A 19,859-nucleotide genomic window follows, 5' to 3' on the forward strand; every position below is an offset into this window, starting at 1 on the left:
TCTCAAGAACATAAGGCGCTTTGGGACGAGCTTGAACTGGCCTTGCGGGAAGGAGCCGCGCCTGTCCCCGCTCCCGTTCCGGCTCCCGTCGCCCCGACTGCGCCAGCACCCATCCCCGTGGCATTGATGGGCTGGGAGCCTCACATTGTCGCCGAGCTTGATGCCACGGGGTTCCACGAGGTCCCCGCCGACTTTCACGCGCCCGTGCACCTGCCAGCGCATGCGCCTGCGCATGCACTAAAGCGCATGCCCATGCCAGTGCCCGTGCACCTGCCAGCGCATGCGCCTGCGCGTGCACTGACGTGCGTGCTCGTGCCCGTGCCCGTGCACACAAATGTCTCCGCCGCGCCGTTGACAGCGCTTGTCCCCGCGCGGGTGCCAGTGCCCCCCCTCAGCGGCATGGATGGCCGTCGTCGACCGCTTCCTTGCACCAACGCCAGTCGCCTCGTCCCGCCAGTTGACTCGCTCCTAGAGACCAAAGTCCAGAACATTGGGGCCTTCCTTGAAGCTAGGGCCAACGTCCACGAGTACGCCAACAACGGCGCAAGACGCCGCCGTCACCGTCGGTCAGTGGCCCGACGAGACACAGAGCACGACAGAGGAGCCAATTCCCACCACAAGACGCCCCCGCCGCCGCCACGTAATCTAAATTTGCCATGAAAAACGTTCAGATTGCCATGCTTAAAATCCGAACATTTATCATTCCGTTTATTTTAGATCGATCGTCGTATAATTTAAATTTGGAGTCAGACTGAACGAAATCTATGGTTTGATCGATTGAATGTTCTGCTAGAGCCGTCATCAAGCCACATGTATTCCTTGTCATCCAACGACCTAGACTGCTTCAATGTCGAGCGCTCAACACGTTTAGCGTGCAGTTAATTTCATGCCAAAAATAGTGCTAACCACATAATAACACACAAATAATATCCAACTTAATATCCGCATGCACTTAATATACTTCCAAATTAACATGCATTGCACGTACACACTGACTAGTGCTGCTAGCACGTGAAACTGATGCCGTAACTTATCAATGCGTCCAGATATGGTCAACGGCAACATCGCCCGCGAGTTCTTCGTGTATGCCCGTGCGTCTAAACGCAGAAGGGGAGGAGAGAGAGAGAGCACACATGGAACCCACCAGTAAGTGAAGGCGAATAGTACTAAAAATAATATTACATGTTATCAATTAAATAGGCTGTGGTAATATAAAAACATTATGTGAACAAAGGGAGGTACAACAAACATTGTTGTTCTACGTATGTTGCCCATTGACGTGCGGCTTGAAGGCCCTGGTCGCATGTTCGATCCTCGTGCTTTATTTTTTTAATTTGTATATGGGTCCAAATTTGTTTCATGACATGTGGGCCCCTCGGTGTGTAGTTTGTAGCACTTTAATTTGTGGGTCCAAATTTGTTCCATTCCAAGTGGACTATCGGTGTGTAGTTTTGTAGCTTATTTATAATAATTAAAGAGAACAACAGAGTTTTTTGGAATAATACCATGGTGCGACGTTGAAGCCGAGAAAGGACGTGTGAGAGAGTGATGACCGAGCCAGAGGGAAATCAACTACGGGAGTTGCGGGGGTTGCAACGACGTTTCGAGTAGTTGTGGGCCGAATGCTACGAAAATATAATCTAAACCGATCAGAATAAATGCCTACACAAATTAATCCAAGGTTGGACTGCCCCTCGCAATGTAAATAGCTCCGGCTTTGCGAGGGATGGAGACGTAGCTTCAATGTGTGGAAGATACGGCGTGAGAAAGTGAGGTCAGTCGAGAGACATATAGATAGAGAGACAAAGTGAGTGTGGTCCGACATTCATGGAACAAATATATATGCTCTGGAGAGATATTGTCCGATTGAGCTTTTGGCAAGGGTGAGGGCTGTAAGATAGAGCTTGAGAGATGATCCAGTCACAGACGTGTAGATATATTTTGTGCGTGGGAGGAAGCAAGGTCGATCGATCACACAGGGTCGTCGTGCGATCGAAAGAGTGAGATGGGTTGGAGAGAGTGACCTAGATAGACAATGTGCGTGAGAGAGTATACAATGTGAATAAGTCGAATTGGGCTCAAACATGGTGATATATCGTTTTTGTCCGAGAAAGAGCGAGGTCAATCGAGACATACAAAGAGAGAGAGAGAGAGGGGGAGAGAGAGGGAGAGAGAGAGAGCGAGTGTGGCCCGCCATGAGGTCGAAAGAGTGGGGGCGGCTTCGATGGACTGGCCTCGATAGACAATCTGTGTGAGAGAGTATAGAGTGTGTCGATCGAGGCCCGAATAGGGAGATATATCATTTGTGTGTGAAAGAAAACGAGGTTAAACGAGACTCAGATAAAGAGAGCGAGATTGAGCGAGTGTGGCCCGCCGTGCGGAAGAAAGAGTGAGACAGTCTCGAGGGAGTGACCTAGATAGACAACGTGCGTGCGTGCGCACGAGAGGTTGGGGGGCTAGATAGGCAATGCATTTATTTAGCGCAAGAGGGTGAGAGGGAGAGGGAGAGAGAGATATCGGCATGGGGTGCAATGGCGGGTGTGCGTGGTAAATACATTTCTTAACAGAGTGGAAAAAGGCGGTTGTGTAGTTGAGAGAGTTAGAGATCAAAACATGGAGAGAAAGAATGGATGTGTTTTGGAAACCGATAGCTTCCTAAGGTGGTTAGGAGAGGAAGATTGACCGATACAGGAAGTATGTACCGTGTGTGCGGGGGGGGGGGGGGGCTAAAAACAACATTTGAATGTAGATAGTACGAGACTTAATATCGATGTTTCAATTCAGTGTACATTGTAAGATTTGAACTGAGGACCATGCATATGGGTAATTATTTCGAGTTCGTGCCATACTAGGTTTTGAAAAGTTGACATTGACTTGATTTGTTGTGCTATTTTGTAGGTCATATGTTTGAATCCATCCAAAAGTTTTGTCACTACCATGGTGTTCATCATATACATATGAATTTGTATTAAAAAAGTAGCGTGGATACAGTGAAATGCGAAATCCACGTTAGAATTGGAGATGCTATGTGACACACACTCTAATTCAAATAACAAATTATGTGACACACACTCTAATGCACGTTAGCGTGGATACCGTTTCAATTCTTTTTTCAAATAACTCCTCATTAATTAATTTATAGTATCTCATTTCGAATGACTAATTATTGCAAGTAAAACACGGGCGTGGTAATACATACAAATTCGTTTGCAAATGAAAGAAGATTCGTTTGCATTCTCAAATGTAGGTGCACCAGGGTCGTGTCATGGTGGTCGCGTGTGTCGGACGGACGTGTAGCTCCCAGCCACCCACTAAAAAAAAGGACGATGACAAAATAAGTTAGCGCTTCCACGTTTCGGATTGAAATATCTGGCGGCCCCAATTCCAGCCATGCAAAATCTCCCTTCTCCACCGTCCCCTTCCGCACCCAGATTGCTCAAATCCCGAATTCGCCGCCAACCCAAGCAAAGTTCAAATCGCCCCTCGTCTCGTCTCTTTCCCCACCTCTGTGCCGGATGACGACGACGAAGACGACGGTCGCGCTTCACCACCGCACCGGAGCTACCTCATCTACGCCCTCGTCCACCGCACCGGGTGGTCCACCGACAACGTCGGCCGCCGCAACCGAGGTGCCTCACAGACACCGACTTCCACCGCATCAGGTGCGCTTCACCGACGCCGTCTCCCAGCTCACCGGGGCTACTTCACCGAGCACATCGTTGCGCCTCCGCCCCCAAGGCCTCTGGGGCTTCACCAACGGTCTCGTCCGCCGCATTGTAGCGCTCCGCTGCTACTCAAGATCTACATCCGTGCGCGGCCAGCCAACGCCAGCGCATCACCCTCAACGGCTCTGAAGTGACCCGCACTCTAGATAGGCGAGCATGCCCAAACGCCGGCCCGAACTAGGTATCCACACATCACTCCCTTCACTGTTTCGACGATGTTTGGATATCCTTTCACTGCTCTCTTAGATTACACGCCTATCCAACTCTGACTTTAACTCTTATTTCTTCTGGAGATATCATTTGAAACAAGCAAATCCATTTTTTAGCGAAGCATGTCAGCGCTACGGGATCTGGTACACATCCTGCACACCCGTATAACCATGTAAGCATCTGTCCTCCGGTACAACAGCAAGGTCGATTCCTCTTATTTGATCTGCCATTTGTCGTGTCAAAAATGGAGAGGGGGATGCAAGGAGCACAAGGCCTGCACATCCAAGCAAGTGGTAACATGGACTTGTACATGGAACATCCCAAGCACAAGCAGAGCTGCAGTGAGCCTGTACAAAGAGCTAGCGTAAGTCCCTGCATTTCATATAATTCGTACTGGCCTTCGTGTATGATTTGTGTGCAGTGGCGGATCCACGAATTCAAGTTACCAGGGGCGAACATTTAACTTAAAAAATACGAAGGCACTTGCACTCCGGAAATCAACATTACTTGAGAAATGTGAAGCTACATGCACTTTGAAAACCAGCTAATGATCCAAAGTAGTTCGGATTATAAACACTAAATGATGCAAGCACCAAAAAGCACAAAATGCAACATGGTGTAGAAGGACTACAAACATGGTCTGTACCTGCTTGAATTATTCGTTCTCTGGCTGAAAATATCGAAGTGTAATTGCACCTATAAATAGTGCGCAAACTACATATCAATATATCTATCCTACACAAGTATGCCAATAGTTTCAAACAACAGATTTGAAAAGTATTTATGCTACGTTGTCATGATACGGGGACTTTCTGGTAGATGGCCTCGACGTTTCCTCAAGCCATGAAAATGCACTATAATTTGCTTGTCATCAATGCCTGCAAATCTCTATGTCTCTCTCAACATAGCAGATCATCATTAGACACTAATCCTTCAATGGGAGCTTGCAAAATGCTTGCATTAGATGCCTCATTAGACACTATATGTTCATCACCAGGAGCATGTAAAATGTTTGCATCAAATCCTTCATTAGCAGTCTGTTCATTAGACACTTCAGGCTCAAGAACAACATGAGCTTGGATGTTTGCACCGGAAACTTGATTAGATACATCAGATTTAGTCAGTTCAGTATTGATTAGGGGAGTTATAAAATAAGTAGAAATTGGTTTCATTTTCTCATAGATTCCCTACATACAAGAAGTTTTACAACACCGTCAGGTTTAACTATTGGCCAGAAATTGTAGAGAATTAGATATAATCAGGGCTGTGATGTACCTGCTTGTTGCGCATGCTACTCTTGCAAGCTGCGACTGTCCGTTTGCGCAAGCTCGATGCCATGCCCGTGCTGCCGCTACTGCCTCCCACGCAAGCTACACCCAGGGTTGGATCTTCATCTTCTTGTCCTTCCGTTCGCTTGAAGCCCGGCGACCGCCCTCCAACGAGGGCGCGAGGAAGTGCGGTGTCGGTCTGTCTAGCGGCGGCTAGGTTAGGAGCAAACCAGACTGGAGGCTAGAGCGGATGAATTGGGATTTTTCCTGTTGTCGATCGATATGGGAGGCGCTCGTTTGGGCCGCGAGCTTGCTATAGGGCCTACCTTGCACTTATGTAATTGGCCTATCCAAATTGAAACATTTTTATTCATTTGTTACATTGCCTGCTCGTGCGTTAGGATGAACAAAACTAGCCTGGGCCAACCTGGACGACTCAAACTAGGTGCACACTTTCGAGCCACCCGAGGCGGCCACCCATACCAGCCCCTATGTTGGCGTCGCCCCTTTTTGCGTGTATGATAGGGGTAGTGAAAAATATTCCAGTGGCGCTTTTGATTTACCCACAAAATGGTTGAATTGCTTGTTTCTATGAACTGAGTTCGCCAATAATGTGAAGGATGCCAGTCTTTTCATCCTATTGTAGATTGCTTAGATCTCGAAATGCCAAAAGTAATCACATGAAATATACAGTAAAAGCCAGTGTGATGTCTGTGGCTACAACTAGTCTGACTACACGTCCTCATATAACATATCAAGGACGCACCATCTTACCAGATTAACCATTCGACTTACCAATCCAGTGTGGGAAGAAAGAAGTATTGGGACTGCGTATCCAACATTGATGCCATGGACTCCTTCGTAAAACCTTGTAAGTGAAAAAGAAGTTGCAGTGTGCCTGTACAAAGAACTAGCGTAAGTTCAGTTACCTGCTTCTTGGAATTTTAGTTAGCCACTTATTGCAAAATTGTTCAATTACGTTGCTTGGCTTAATTTAGTTTGCTCCTGATTACATAATGCCACAGCCTGTTAATCCTATTATAGACTGCACCTATCTATGTCTTTGATACTTACTGTTAAGAATTACCTGTTTGCCTGAACTTAAATAGCTACTTGTTTGTTTAACTGCTTTGTTGCTACAACAACGGGTTACAATGATGTTAATAATTACTTTTCAGCATCAAATTGAAACTCTTTAATTCCTTGTTTGTTTAACTGGTTTGCTATTATAACTCCCAGTTGAGATGTTTTGCTAACTTCAACTTTTCTGAATCCAATCGGAACTTTAATGGCAAAACAGGTTAGCCCAAGATCAAAGAGCGAGGTCCCCATGGACGTTGTATCATCCCACAGCTGTGGCACCGGCCCAATCGTGCATTATGAATTGCCAACTGCTGATGCTCTAGAGGCTAAACTAGTGGTAGAAAGAGATTCTACTTGTGCACTTAGAGATGAAGTTGACATGTTGAGGAAGCAAAAAGCACAATCAGTAGCAGTACTCAAGGCAACCATTAAATATTTGGTGGATTTCAAAATGAAGCAAGCTGAGACTGACCACATTGTTAAGGTCCTGAAGGAAAAAAGGAAATTAAATTCCCACTTGGTAAATCATAGGTGAAATGTTCTTTCCATCGTTGAATAACCTTTGTGTTGTTTGTTCATGTAATCAATCAAACCATTTGTTTTAGCGATCATGTAATAATTTTTTTTTGTTTTTTGTTTTTTGGTTTGTAATTTTATTGAGCACAAGTCTGTATTAATTGATAAGACTCGGAGACATTTCATTTTGATTGTTGTGCCAGACCTACAAATATGCCAATCGGGCTGAATGTGCATTCAACAATAATAGTAGTATAGATGGACCATAAGTGGCATGCATCGGAAAGGGCCAAGATGCTGTAGTAGCTTGGCTAAAAAAAGGATGTTGTTGTAGCAAAGAAAAGTACAGCGGCCTGGCTTATGTATGTTAGTTGATATTATTGATCCATATACTCTATAAGTGTTTATATGTCTGTTAGTTCTGTACATTCTTGGTTGATTCACTCGGTATTTGAATCTTGATACATCGCTTGTGTACATATCTAAATGGGAGTACACATTATGCTGCGTGTGACATTTGAGTTGGACATGAAGTGTTCCAAATATTCAAATTCACCTTAAACTGGATTCTAGCTTCTGAATTTGAGTATCGGCATTTGTAAACCATATTCATATATGATAGTGGAATACATCTTTGTCATCCTTTTGAAGATATATAAAAACACATAGAATGATTTATAAAGATTCGTATAGGAATACAAAATGGATTCAAATTTAGTTGCCAGGTTAAAACTGTATGCTTATTGTCCCAAAATTCGAAAGAAGCGGCAAAATGTCCACTCCCACGTCGGCTGCCCGAAGCCAAGTGTTTGGGAGATGGAAATTACTGTCTACCCATTACACGGACAATCCATCGGCCCGATTTCCACTTCTCTAAATAGGGGTAGGATAGTAACTTGAATAAGACGTGACATGACCGCCTCTGAGCCTATTCTGACATGGTGGGCGCCAAACATGGGCGGCAAAACACATTTGATTCAAGCCCATCCGAAAGACCTCTGTTTCTCCCTCCATTTCCCCATTCATACACGATGCGCAGCAAAACAAACTCGACTCGGCCGAAATCGATGTAGGCAAATATTTTCAATAGGGGCAGGCTTGTAACTTCACTCAGACGTGACACAACCGCCCTACCTGTCAGCCCCGTTCATACACCATGGGCGCCAACCATGGGCGCCCACCCCACCCTCTCCTCGCCCAAAATCGCTCTGGGCAAATATTGGCGAGATGCGAGATTACCGTCGTATCCCCAACCGACGAGACGTCCAAATTTTAAACGGGGGCTAAGTTCGTAACTTTCCCATATTTCAGACAGGCGCGTCCCAAAAACATGGTTCCCCGTACCTCTCCCTCCATTTTCCCATTCATACACCGTCCGCGCTAGAACACCATCCCCACACCAGCCTCCGTCCGCCACCCCATCCATCGCCGCCGTCCTCCACCACATCCATCGCCACCGTCCTCCACCATGCCGGAGCGCCTACCAAGACCGTGTCGTCCACTGCTAGAGATGGACATTTCTCATCCACGGCGACAGACCAAGAGCCTTGCATCACGTCCTCTCGATTCATCGGCGCTATTGTCCTCTTTGCCGGGGCCACTCACACGACCTTCTCTTCCACCGCAACGGGACTTATCCCCCGATGCACCCGTCTACCGTCGCAGATCTTCTTCAACGCCACCGACAGCCATCGCACCCCCGATGCCTACACGGTGCCGCAAGAGAGGTGGTACTTCATATCTCCTCAACTTTTTGATCTCAACCAGAAAATAGATCTTAACTTGGTTACTCTACTTTCTCTTCAGCTCTTAGAATTTAGTTCTTAGTTTGAAGCAAACAATGGCTGCTAAATATCATTTCTCCGGTTTTCCCCTTTTATGATCACTATACAATCAGAATAAGTGATTCGTGTCATAATAGCACTACTCGACCCATCAAGCTAAACAAGCTTAGTTGTTCAAATACGAATCTGATATTATTAAAACAGATTCATTTAATTGGTCAGCTAAATATTCCTAAATTAGTTTCGAAAATGCATGTTCGCCGCTCAGGTGTGTATCTCTACAGGGTGCCCACGGTGGGCCGGCCCACCCTGGGATTTTAGGTCATGCCAGGCCCCGATTCCCCTCTGTTCTGCTGCGCGCTTCCGATCTCTACTCGCCCCAAGCCGCCTGCCTCGCCGGCGACATGCCGTCCCCGGACGGCATGACTCTAGGAGACGCCGGACTAACAGGAGGTCAGGAGCCGCTCGCCCAACAGCGTCACTGCTGCCCGGGCGCGCCGCCGTGCCTACCTTCCCAGTCCGTTCAAGGCTCAGGTGTGCAGCACCCACTAAGCCAACCCGATTTATCCTGAGATAAGTCCTCAACACTAAGCAGCCACTCCTCATCACCCATTTTCTAATTGATTCATTACTCATTAGGCAGGACTGCCATTAGGGTTTGTTGTGTGCTCGGTGCTACCTACACTTAATGGTTCAGATGTATTTCGATAATCTTTAGTACCTGTAAAGTTCACAGGGTTTTCAAAATTCCGGCCCTAGGAACAGACACTAGTCATTTTGGATTGTTGGTCGTAGTGACATTGACCCAGATTACTTCTGCAAGTCAGGTTTGTTGAAAATTTTACTTGTCTTTCTTACTCATTCGATATAATATCCAATTATTCACGTCGATTAGTTGCAAACAATAAGTGCTAGACAAACTTCTTGATTCAGATTTTGGACGGTCTCTTACTGCAGTTACAATTCTGCATACTTGTCCTAGTGAGCTCACAAGTAAATGATTGATTCACTGCATCTATGCTTGCCTTGTCATATTTGTTGTCAATATTCTTTTAGGGTGGACTACCCTGTTTCTAAATATTGCAACTGTAGACATGAGTGAATAGTATTTCTCTATGTGATCTCTTCCATCATGTGTGGGCAACGAACACTGCATTGTATAGAAAGAAAGTGTCATTTCCAGCTTTTACATAGGCTTCGATCTTTTACAGGGAATACAAACTGCCTACTTGCTTTGTGTCGCACTACCAACACCACCCTTGAAGCTAAACATTATGCCACTCATAATTCCTTAGTTTATTTGTTCAAATACAAATTTCATATAATTATAATGTTCCTACTTCAGTTTTGAAATGTGTGTCTAACTAGACATAAGGGGTTTGTATTTCTGTGTGTGGTCTGGTCAGCACGGTTGGGGGTGAACTTTGCATATGCAGGGGTTTATAGGGAGACACTCTTCGAGTTGAATCCGCAATGCATTCCATAGATAATCTGACTACTTTTTATGTTTTCATGAATCTCAGATTCTGAATAGCATCATAATGATTATGAGCTTGCGCGCATGAAAAGAATAAAGCAGAACAATGCCATGGCTGTCAAACTTGGCATTAAGGGACTGGAATCAAGACTGGATGCAATGCAATGCAAATGCTCTCCACCTACAGATTCATGCTCAGAATATGATCCTAACAGTGATTCTGAGCTAGAGGGAGACCTAAGTCAATGTAGCTCCCTAGTGGAGGAGTCAGAGGAAGATGCCCTATCTTATTCACCCATCAAGGTGCTTGCTCTAACTTTCCAAGGTTATATTTGTCGCACATATCTTGCAACTGATGCTTTGCATTGCTTCTACTTTGTTGAACTGCCATTAGCTTAGTTTACACATCGTGTATGTGAATACGGCCTGCCTATCCATTTTCAGTACATATTCCATCTGTCATCATACCATATTTATCCATTCAAATGTTGTTCTTGTGTATCAGACGTTCAAAAGGAAGAGGGCGATTGCTGATCGTGGAGGAGCGCAAGCAAAGTATTTGGAAAAGGTAGTGGCACCTGATAAATCAAATAGCCCATTAGGTGTAGTTGCAATATCACTTGACCCACAAAACACCCCAACTCTAGCAGACTCTAGCCCTACTACACTGGTCATTTCTGATGCCCCAACTCACCAGACCCCAACTGCAGCAAACATTATGATTATGCCAGTTGACATAGCACCAGCTCTACGATGCAAAACCCCCATTCCAGCAAAGAGTACACCAAATCCAGTTGCCAAATCCCTTTTCGCACCAGAGAGAGCCCCAATTGCAGCAAATAGGACCCCTGTTCCATTTCTTCCCAGTTTATAAGACAAAGCTTATATTGTTGTCAGGAACTTTGTGCACATCTTTCCTTCATGGAAAGATTATACCGCAGACACAGAACAATTTCCAGTCTTCCTCCGCAACTTACGCGTAAGTAATGTACTAATGTTATTCATGGTCATTACAGCATATGTTTCTGCTGACAGAAGACACAAGATTTCATTCTTTTAAATAGGCGAGGACCAAACTGGATTGTGAAGACGAGCAAGGGTTGGTTGCGCTTTTCAAGCACTCGTTGATGAAGTATCGTTCCTACCTAAGGCAAGCGCACTTCGATGGCAAGCCTCTAAACGAAATTTCTGTAGTCTCCGGTGCTACATTTATCCGACGGTGACTTGAATAATCTTGTACACATTGGTCTCGGCTGCAGCGTAAGGTACTATCTATGATATCACATCACAATTTGAACTACATTTCTGTATTTTCCTTAACGTTTCACTTGTACGAAAACTGTTAGCAGGAGAACATTCGTTCTCAAGGGACCACAGAATCTCGCAACTATACTGCACAATGCATTGCTCTTGTGAGTACCTCTTGCCCTGTATGACCATACTTACTTTCATAGCTGTTTGATTATGTAGCATCACTGCACATGTTAGCCTAGTTATCGTCCATTTGGTGGACATTATAAGATCCGTATGGACTCTTACATAAATTTAGAATCAACCCAATGCTTTTGAAGAGGTTTAGCTCTGCAGTCCTCTTGCAAGGACTGAACGTCGTCTATGATTGTACTTACATTAAGAGCTACTCCCTCCGTCCCATAATATAAGAACATTTTGTACAGTACACCAGTGTTCAAAACACTCTTGTATTATGGGAAGAGGGATTGATTCATTGTGTAGCATTCTGCATACACAGACAATGCCAGTGCAGCAGTGTAGCCCATTGCTCTTGTTAGTACATTTTGTCCTATAATGCTTGTACTTCCAGGGATTGGTAGTTGATTATGTAGCATCAATCTGCATCTTATCTTCATTATCCTCTATCCCTTCCAGTATTATCATATCTATAATTACTCTCTACAAAATGTAGAGTACAGGCAATGCTTATGAAGAAGATCCTGTGCTGAAATTCTTGAGTTATCCTTCCCTTGACATGGAGAAGGGCATTATAAAGCCGGTGTTAACTATTAATGTAAGTCAGTCCTTCTAAAGCCTTTATCCTCAACTGCTGTTTAATTTGCTCATACTCCCTATCGTTTACTGCTGTTTAGTTTGTTGTTTCTACCAAAATGCATGTTCGCAAGAACCGCAAGTTCTAAGTTTTACTTGTAAAACCAAATTCCTTATTCATACCATGCACATTACTCAATACTCCCTATATGTATGCTTGTTTTTGTGGATCTATAATCCAGTGTGTGGTGAAGCAGCCCATGTTTGCACCTTATCATCTCCTGTTTTATCTTACTGATGTGGCTGATGATATGAACAACATGCCATGCACATTAACCAAAATAGATACAATGATTTTCTTTGCCCTTCATCTATGCTTGTTATGTTGACATGGTAATCCAGTAGTGTGGTGAAGCTCCCCGCATTATGAACAATGCCAAATTATGCTATTGATATTTTGAACTTACTCTTTATTTTCTAATTTGAAATTGGATGGAATTGACAGCACAGTTACCATCTTTGTTTATACACGTGCAAAACTTGTCATCTCTCTGCTTTGTTTCAGGGTGATATGCCTGATGGCATGCACAAGTCTGCTAAAGGCTGTGTGACAAACCCAACATATATTGCAGCAAAGAAGGCAAAACATCTTGAAGATAGCGAGACAACCCCAAAGTCTTGTCTTGATGCAGTGTTCAAGTTACTTGAGACTAGCAGTCAGATAAGCTCACAGAATTCGTTGTCTAAATCAGTTCGACTTCTTTAGTCCCAAGTTCTAGCAGAAAGGCATTCTGCAACTCAACTTCGACTTGAAGTCCTATCTCTAAGAAAGATTGCGGAGAACACCAATGAGAACCTCATCGCTAAACAGCTACACCTGGAAGATATGACCGACATGCTAGGCCGGTCTCACAGCCTTGCTCAGCAGCTTGCGCAGCAGTTTCCGCGCAAGGCTAACCTTTCTTGAAATGTCTTGGAAGTGGTCTCGGTTCAGTATTATTTTGTTACGCTGCAATGTGCCCAGTTTTTGTAATCTGCTTCTTCGTTGCACTTTACGATCACTGGTGGCAAACTTCGATGCCCAGTGGATGTAATATACCATAAATGCTTTATTGTATAGTGTAGGTTTATTCTTAGTTACTATGCCATAATTTCTTTATTGTATAGAGTAGGTTTGTTCTTAATTCCTACTAGTTACTACCATCATTTGCTATTTGAAAAAAATCAGATGTAGTCGACCGGGCCGAAACATTCGCCTCTAATGGGCCTGGTGTTTAGCGGGTCACAATTGGGCCGGCCTGCATCATTCTTGGGCCCGAATGATTGGGGCCTTCACACTTTGCGCGAGGCCCACAACTTACACCGTCCTATATTTTAGTTGGGCCTTTTGTGGACCCAGCGCTTAGTTTGGCCCAGGTAGCGTTGGGCCATTAACAGGCTGAATATTGTACTGGCCTGTTATGGCCTAGATGAAACCATGGGCCTTTAGCAGGCCGAAATGCATATTGGGCCTCCATTTTCACTAGTCGTCGACGGGCCTTCAACAGGCTGAAATGTAAACCGGGCCTTTTTGGGCCCAGTTATATCACAGGCAGTTACCAGGCCGAAACATATCTCGGGCCTTAGTTGGCCCACTGATATCATGGGCCTTTAAGAGGCTGATAGCTTAGTACAGACATCAACGGGCCGAATTATGCGACAGGCCTTTAACAGGCCCAAAGTCACATTGGGCTTAACTGTTGCCACCTTTATCATGGGTCGTTAGTGGGCCCGATGTCCCGTCGGACTATACATGGCCCATGGGCAGCACGGGCCATTCCCAGGCCGAAAGTCACACCGGGCTGAAATGGGCCCATGTCTACATCGGGCCTCTAACAGGCTGAAAGTCACTAGGTTGTAATTGGGCCCCAATTTTCGGCGAACAATTAACGGGCCAGATCTGGCTTCGGGCCGTAAATGGGCCCAAATATTCGGCGAACAATTAACGGCCAGATTTGGCTTCGGGCCATAAATGGGCCTTTATTAAGCAGGGCGTTATTGGGCTGGCCCACTAGTAGCTGAGTAAGTACTACGGGCCTTTGACTGGGCCGACCTTTTTAACCTATATGGGCCTTTGTTGGGCCGTGCCACGTGTTGACGTATCATAGGCGCTTTGGGTCCAATGAGTGGACGACAGCTGTCCCAACGGTGAGTCGACACGTGTTTCCTCCAGCCAATGATGATTTTACACGTGGAAAATCCCCATTGGTCGGGGCTGTTAATGGGTTATCGGATCCAAAACCGGACCCGATAGCTTAACGACGTTCCGTTACGGTGGATACCATGTGTCGGTCACCCTTGACGAAAGCACTTCTGTGACGCGCGATTTATTGTCATGGAAGTGGACACTTCCGTGATGATAATTTTGGTAATGTCATGGAACACTTCTACGACAGCACATGTATGACTATCTTGATTTTGTCATAAAATTGTCATGGATGTACATGCATGACAGAAAACGTGACCTACTGTGACAAACACGTATCATCACGGAAGTGTATTTTTTGTAGTGTGATGACAAATAGGAAAGCGCGCTCGTTGCCTTCCTGCGGGCGAATATTGATGTGTTTGCCTGGCAACTATCTGATATCCCTGGTGTTCCCAGGGAGGTAATCGAGCACCACCTTGCTATCTGCCCACATGCTCGACCCGTCAAGTGAAAAGTCTGGAAGCAGGCCTTGGACCGGCAGCAGTTCATTGCCGAGGAAATCAAGAAACTAGAGGCACCTCGTTTGGTCGGAGGAGTAATGCATCCTACGTGGTTAGCAAATCCAGTGGTGGTCCAGAAGGCGAATGGGAAATGGAGGCTTTGCATTGATTTCACAGATCTCAACAAGGCTTGCCCGAAGGACCCGTTCCCCATGTCGCGCATCGACCAGATCGTGGATTCCACTTCAGGTTGTGATTTGCTCTCCTTTCTGGATGCATACTCCGGATATCACCATATCTTCATGTCCAAAGAAGATGAGGAGAAGACATCGTTCACCACTCCATGTGGTACGTACTGCTTTGTGCGCATGCCTTTCGGATTAAAGAGTGCCAGATCCACTTTTGCAAGAGCAGTCCAGATTGGTTTTGAGCCATAGTTGCACAGAAATATAGAAGCCTATATGGATGACATCGTGGTCAAAACCAAGGATAAGACCACCCTTATCCAGGATTTGGAGGAGACATTTGCTAATCTGCGCAAGATCAACTTGAAGCTTCATCTGGAGAAGTGTGTATTCGGTGTTCCCTTCGGCAAGCTACTTGGATTCTTCGTGTCCCATCGGGGGATCGAAGTCAATGAGGGAGTCCTGGACTAAGGGGTCCTCGGGCGTCCGGCCTGTTAGCCATGGGCCGGACTGATGGGCTGTGAATATACGAAGACCTAAGACTGCACCCGTGTCCGGATGGGACTCTCCTTGGCGTGGAAGGCAAGCTTGGCGACCAAATATGTGGGTTCCCTTCTTTGTAACCGACCTTGTATAAGCCTAGATCCCCCCGGTGTCTATATAAACCGGAGGACATAGTCCGGAGGGGGGGATATACATTACCATAGTCATACAGGCTAGGTCTCTAGAGTTTTAGCCATTACGATCTCGTGGTAGATCAACTCTTGTAATACTCATATTCATCAAGATCAATCAAGCAGGAAGTAGGGTATTACCTCCATAGAGAGGGCCCGAACCTGGGTAAACATCGTGTCCCGTGTCTCCTGTTACCATCGACCTTAGACGCACAGTTCGGGACCCCCTACCCGAGATCCGCCGGTTTTGACACCGACAGTCAACCCCGACAAGATCAAGGCCAATGAGCAGATACAAGCACCAAGGATAGTTAAGGATGTAAGGCGCTTGACGGGATGTGTTGCCGCACTAAGCAGATTCATTTCCAAGTCTGCCGAGCGTGCCCTACCGTTCTTCAAAATTTTGAAGAAAGCAGGGCCTATAAAGTGGACCCTGGAAGCAGATGCAGCTCTGCAGGAATTGAAGGCCTACCTATCGTCTATGCCTACCTTGGTTGCACCCAAACACCAAGAGCCGTTATTGCTTTACTTGGTGGCAGCCAACCAAGTGCTCAATGCGGCCTTGGTAGCACAGCGAGAGGTGGATGAGGCAGAAAGTGGCCAGATCACGGCAAAGTCAGAAAAGGATCAGAACAGAAATGAGCATGACAACGAGAGCAACCCTAAGGGCGCGGCAAGGAAGGAAGTGGTGCAGCGCCCAGAGTACTTCGTCAGCTCCTTGTTACAAGGGGCTAGATCAAGGTACTCTGGCGTGCAAAAGTTGATCTTTGGCCTCATCATGGCCTCAAGGAAACTGCGCCACTACTTCCAAGCCCATGAGATCACGGTTGTCACTCGTTTCCCGTTGCAAAGGATACTCCGAAACCCCGAGGCCGCCGACAGAATAGTGGAGTGGGCTTTGGAGTTATCCGGCTTTGGTTTGAAGTTTGAGAGCACATCAACTATTTAGAGCAGGGCACTGGCAGAGTTTATTGCAGAATGGACGCCAACCACTGATGAAGAAGTGACAGAAACAGCTCTCCCTGGCAAGGAATCACCCCAAGAATGGATTATGTTTTTTGATGGTGCTTTTTCCCTACAAGGTGCAGGGGCTGGCGTGCTTCTTATTGCCCCCTCTGGGGAGCACTTGAAGTACGTCGTCCAAATGCACTTTGCCCGGGAAGAAGCCACCAACAATACATCTGAGTATGAAGGGCTCCTTGCCGGGCTCAGGATTGCAGCAGAGTTGGGAACTAAGAAGCTGATCATTTGAGGAGATTCACAGCTTGTGGTGAGACAAGTCAACAAGGATTATCAAAGCCCGTTGATGGAAGCATACGTCAAGGAAGTGAGGAGACTGGAGGAGCACTTTGATGGGTTGTAAACAGAGCACATACCCCATGCAGAAAACTGCATAGCTGATCACCTGTCAAAGTGTGCTGCGCAGAAGCTTCCAGTGGAACCAGGAACTTTTGTTCTCCATCTCTCTTAGCCCTCCGTATCACCAGCCACAATGGCCCGAAAAAGGAGAAAGTTGGACTATGGTAAGCCTCTCCGAGTCGAGCCGTCCGCTCCCCGCGGAGACCTTGCCGGAAACAACTCCTCATAGCCTGCCGTATCACCCCCTCCAGTCGGGCCTATGGACCTCATCAACGAGGCTGGTGCTCCCACAGCAGAGGAGGTGTTGCTAGTCCTTGTTGCCGAGCCCCAGGCTCCAACTTGGGCAAGGCTCATCATCCACTTCCTCCAAACCGGAGAACTTCCCGGCGACCAAGATGAAGCTGAGACAGTAGCCTGGAGGGCCATTATGTATCAGTTTGTCGATGACACTATGTACAGAAGGAGGACCAACGGTGCGAAATGAAGTGTGTAGGCCGGGAGGATGGAAAGGAACTGCTGGCTGGGATTCACAGAGGAATGTGCGGCTCACACATTAGATCAAGGGAATTAGTTGGGAAAGCATTATGACAAGGACTCTATTGGCCCACAGCCCTCCAAGATGAAGTCGAGCTCGTCACAACATGTGAAGCCTGCCAGTTCCATTCCAAGAGAACACACCTGCCTACCCAAGCCCTTCAGACAATCCCTCTATCATGGCCATTTTCGGTCTGGGCGCTCAATATCCTCGGCCCCTTCCCCCGAGCAATCAGGGGCTTTGAATTCTTGTTCATTGCCATCGACAAGTTTACAAAGTGGCCGGAAGTGACTTCCATGAGAAAGGTGTCTGCTCAGTCAGCTATCAAGTTCTTGAAAGAATTGGTGTGTTGTTTCGGAGTTCCAGCAAGGATCATCACTGACAACGGCACCCAGTTGATGAGCCACGCCTTCATGCAATACGTTCATGCCCTCTGATGCGCTCATTCCCTTCCGTGGTACACCCCCGGAGCAATGGACAAGCTGAGAGGGCGAACGCTGAAGTGCTTCGTGGACTCAAGACAAGAACTTTTGATACGCTGCAGAAGCACGGCAGGTGGTGGATTGAGGAGCTGTCGGTAGTTCTCTAGTCCCTCAGAACGACACCTAACCGAGCTACCGGGCAGACTCCCTTCTCCCTGGTCTACGGGGCAGAAGTAGTTATCCCCACGGAACTCATTTACGGGTCCCCTCGAGTGCTTGCCTATGATGAAGTAGCGCAAGATCAGCACCAGCGTGACGATGTTGTGCTACTCGAGGAGAACCGTCTCCGGGCTGCTACGCATGTTGCATGCTACCACCAAGCCCTGCGTCGCTATCATAGCCACAGGGTTCATGCCCGATGTTTTGAGGAAGGTGACCTTGTCCTTAGGCGCGTTCAGTCCGCAAGGGTACAAACAAGCTGTCACCAAAGTGGGAAGGCCCTTGCCGGGTGGTACGAGTCACCAGACATGGCGAAGTCTGTCTAGAGACCGGGGATGGCACTCAGTTGCAAAACTCATGGAATATTGAGTATCTCCATAAGTAGTACCCGTAAGGCGCGAGGCTGCCGGGCGCTGCCCAGCAGCCACCCTTTTGTACAAGCCTTGCCTCAGCTGCTTGTAACCCCTTGTACAAAGCCGGGGCGATGACCCCGTGCAAGACAAAAGAAAGAAGCGATGTAGGGGGGCCCAACTAAGATTGCATGCATGCACGAGCACACCCAGATCACTACATAAGCATTTCATGAGCATTTGCATATGCATATAGATAGGATTGCATCCTACATTCATTCTCATCTAGATGGAGTTGCAGGTTCCTGCCATGAACTTGGCTTCGACAAAGGACGAGAAGATTGCACGGTACAACGATCCCCGGCAAAGCTATAACTTTGAATGAGAAAACCTCGCCTCTCTTTTGATACTTAGGTGCTGCTTCAGTCAGGATGGTCGCAGTAGCCTTTGGTAAAAAGGAGTTGGCAGGGGGCTGGACCCTCTGTCTATTCCCCGGCAGACAAAGAGGGTGCCGGCGGGATATCCTGCTGGGGGGAACTTGTTTACTTTTGTTAAAGAGGCACTCCACCTCTGCATGGACATACACATGCACGGGTTCCCGGCAAGGTTCATCTTTTTCATTTATATGCTAACAAAAGTACAAGCATTACATAACACAAATATGGACTCGAGTGTCGGCGTCCTGGGAATGGGGGTACCTAGACTTGCCTGCCTGCGGCACACGGCGTGGCTCCACCAATGGCTCGATACGGCCTAGCTTTGGCAGCAACAGCTCAAGACCCCCGCGAGGGGCCAAGCCTCGCGAGGCGGACGACACCAAGACCTCCTTGGGGGCGGCTACCCTAGGCTGGCTCTCGAGGAGCGGAGATATCTATGCAAGGGGCACCTCGCGAGGTTCACATGATGTGAGCCATGACGGCCAAGGCTAGGTGGGTGCCAGCAGGCGCAGCGTACTAGTTTCCTCTTTGGTGCTAAAGAGGAAGGCGCAGGCGAGGAGTCCCGAGGCATCAGGATAAGGTTTCCACATCGGTGCAAAAATACCAAGACCAGTAGGACGGCACGGAGGAGGTCACCACGGAGCCCATAGCAGCATCACCACCAGAGCCTTTGGCAGGCAAAGACCACCGTTTGTCAGGATAGCTTGTACTAGTTCTCTCCCTTCAAAATTGGCCGTTGTGGGATCCCTTCACGCCTACATTTGGGAAGAGGACCGAGGCGTCTATAAATAGGACTAGTCACCACCATAGGAGGCAACTCATCTTGGATTGGATCCATTCCACCAAGGCCATCTCACTAGCTCATCGAGCTCAAGAATGCCTCTCCTCCTGAGGCTGTTCATCCACTGTACTAGTTCATCCTT

This window comes from Aegilops tauschii, chromosome 2 (genome assembly GCF_002575655.3).
Source record: "Aegilops tauschii subsp. strangulata cultivar AL8/78 chromosome 2, Aet v6.0, whole genome shotgun sequence".
Classification (NCBI taxonomy): domain Eukaryota; kingdom Viridiplantae; phylum Streptophyta; class Magnoliopsida; order Poales; family Poaceae; genus Aegilops; species Aegilops tauschii.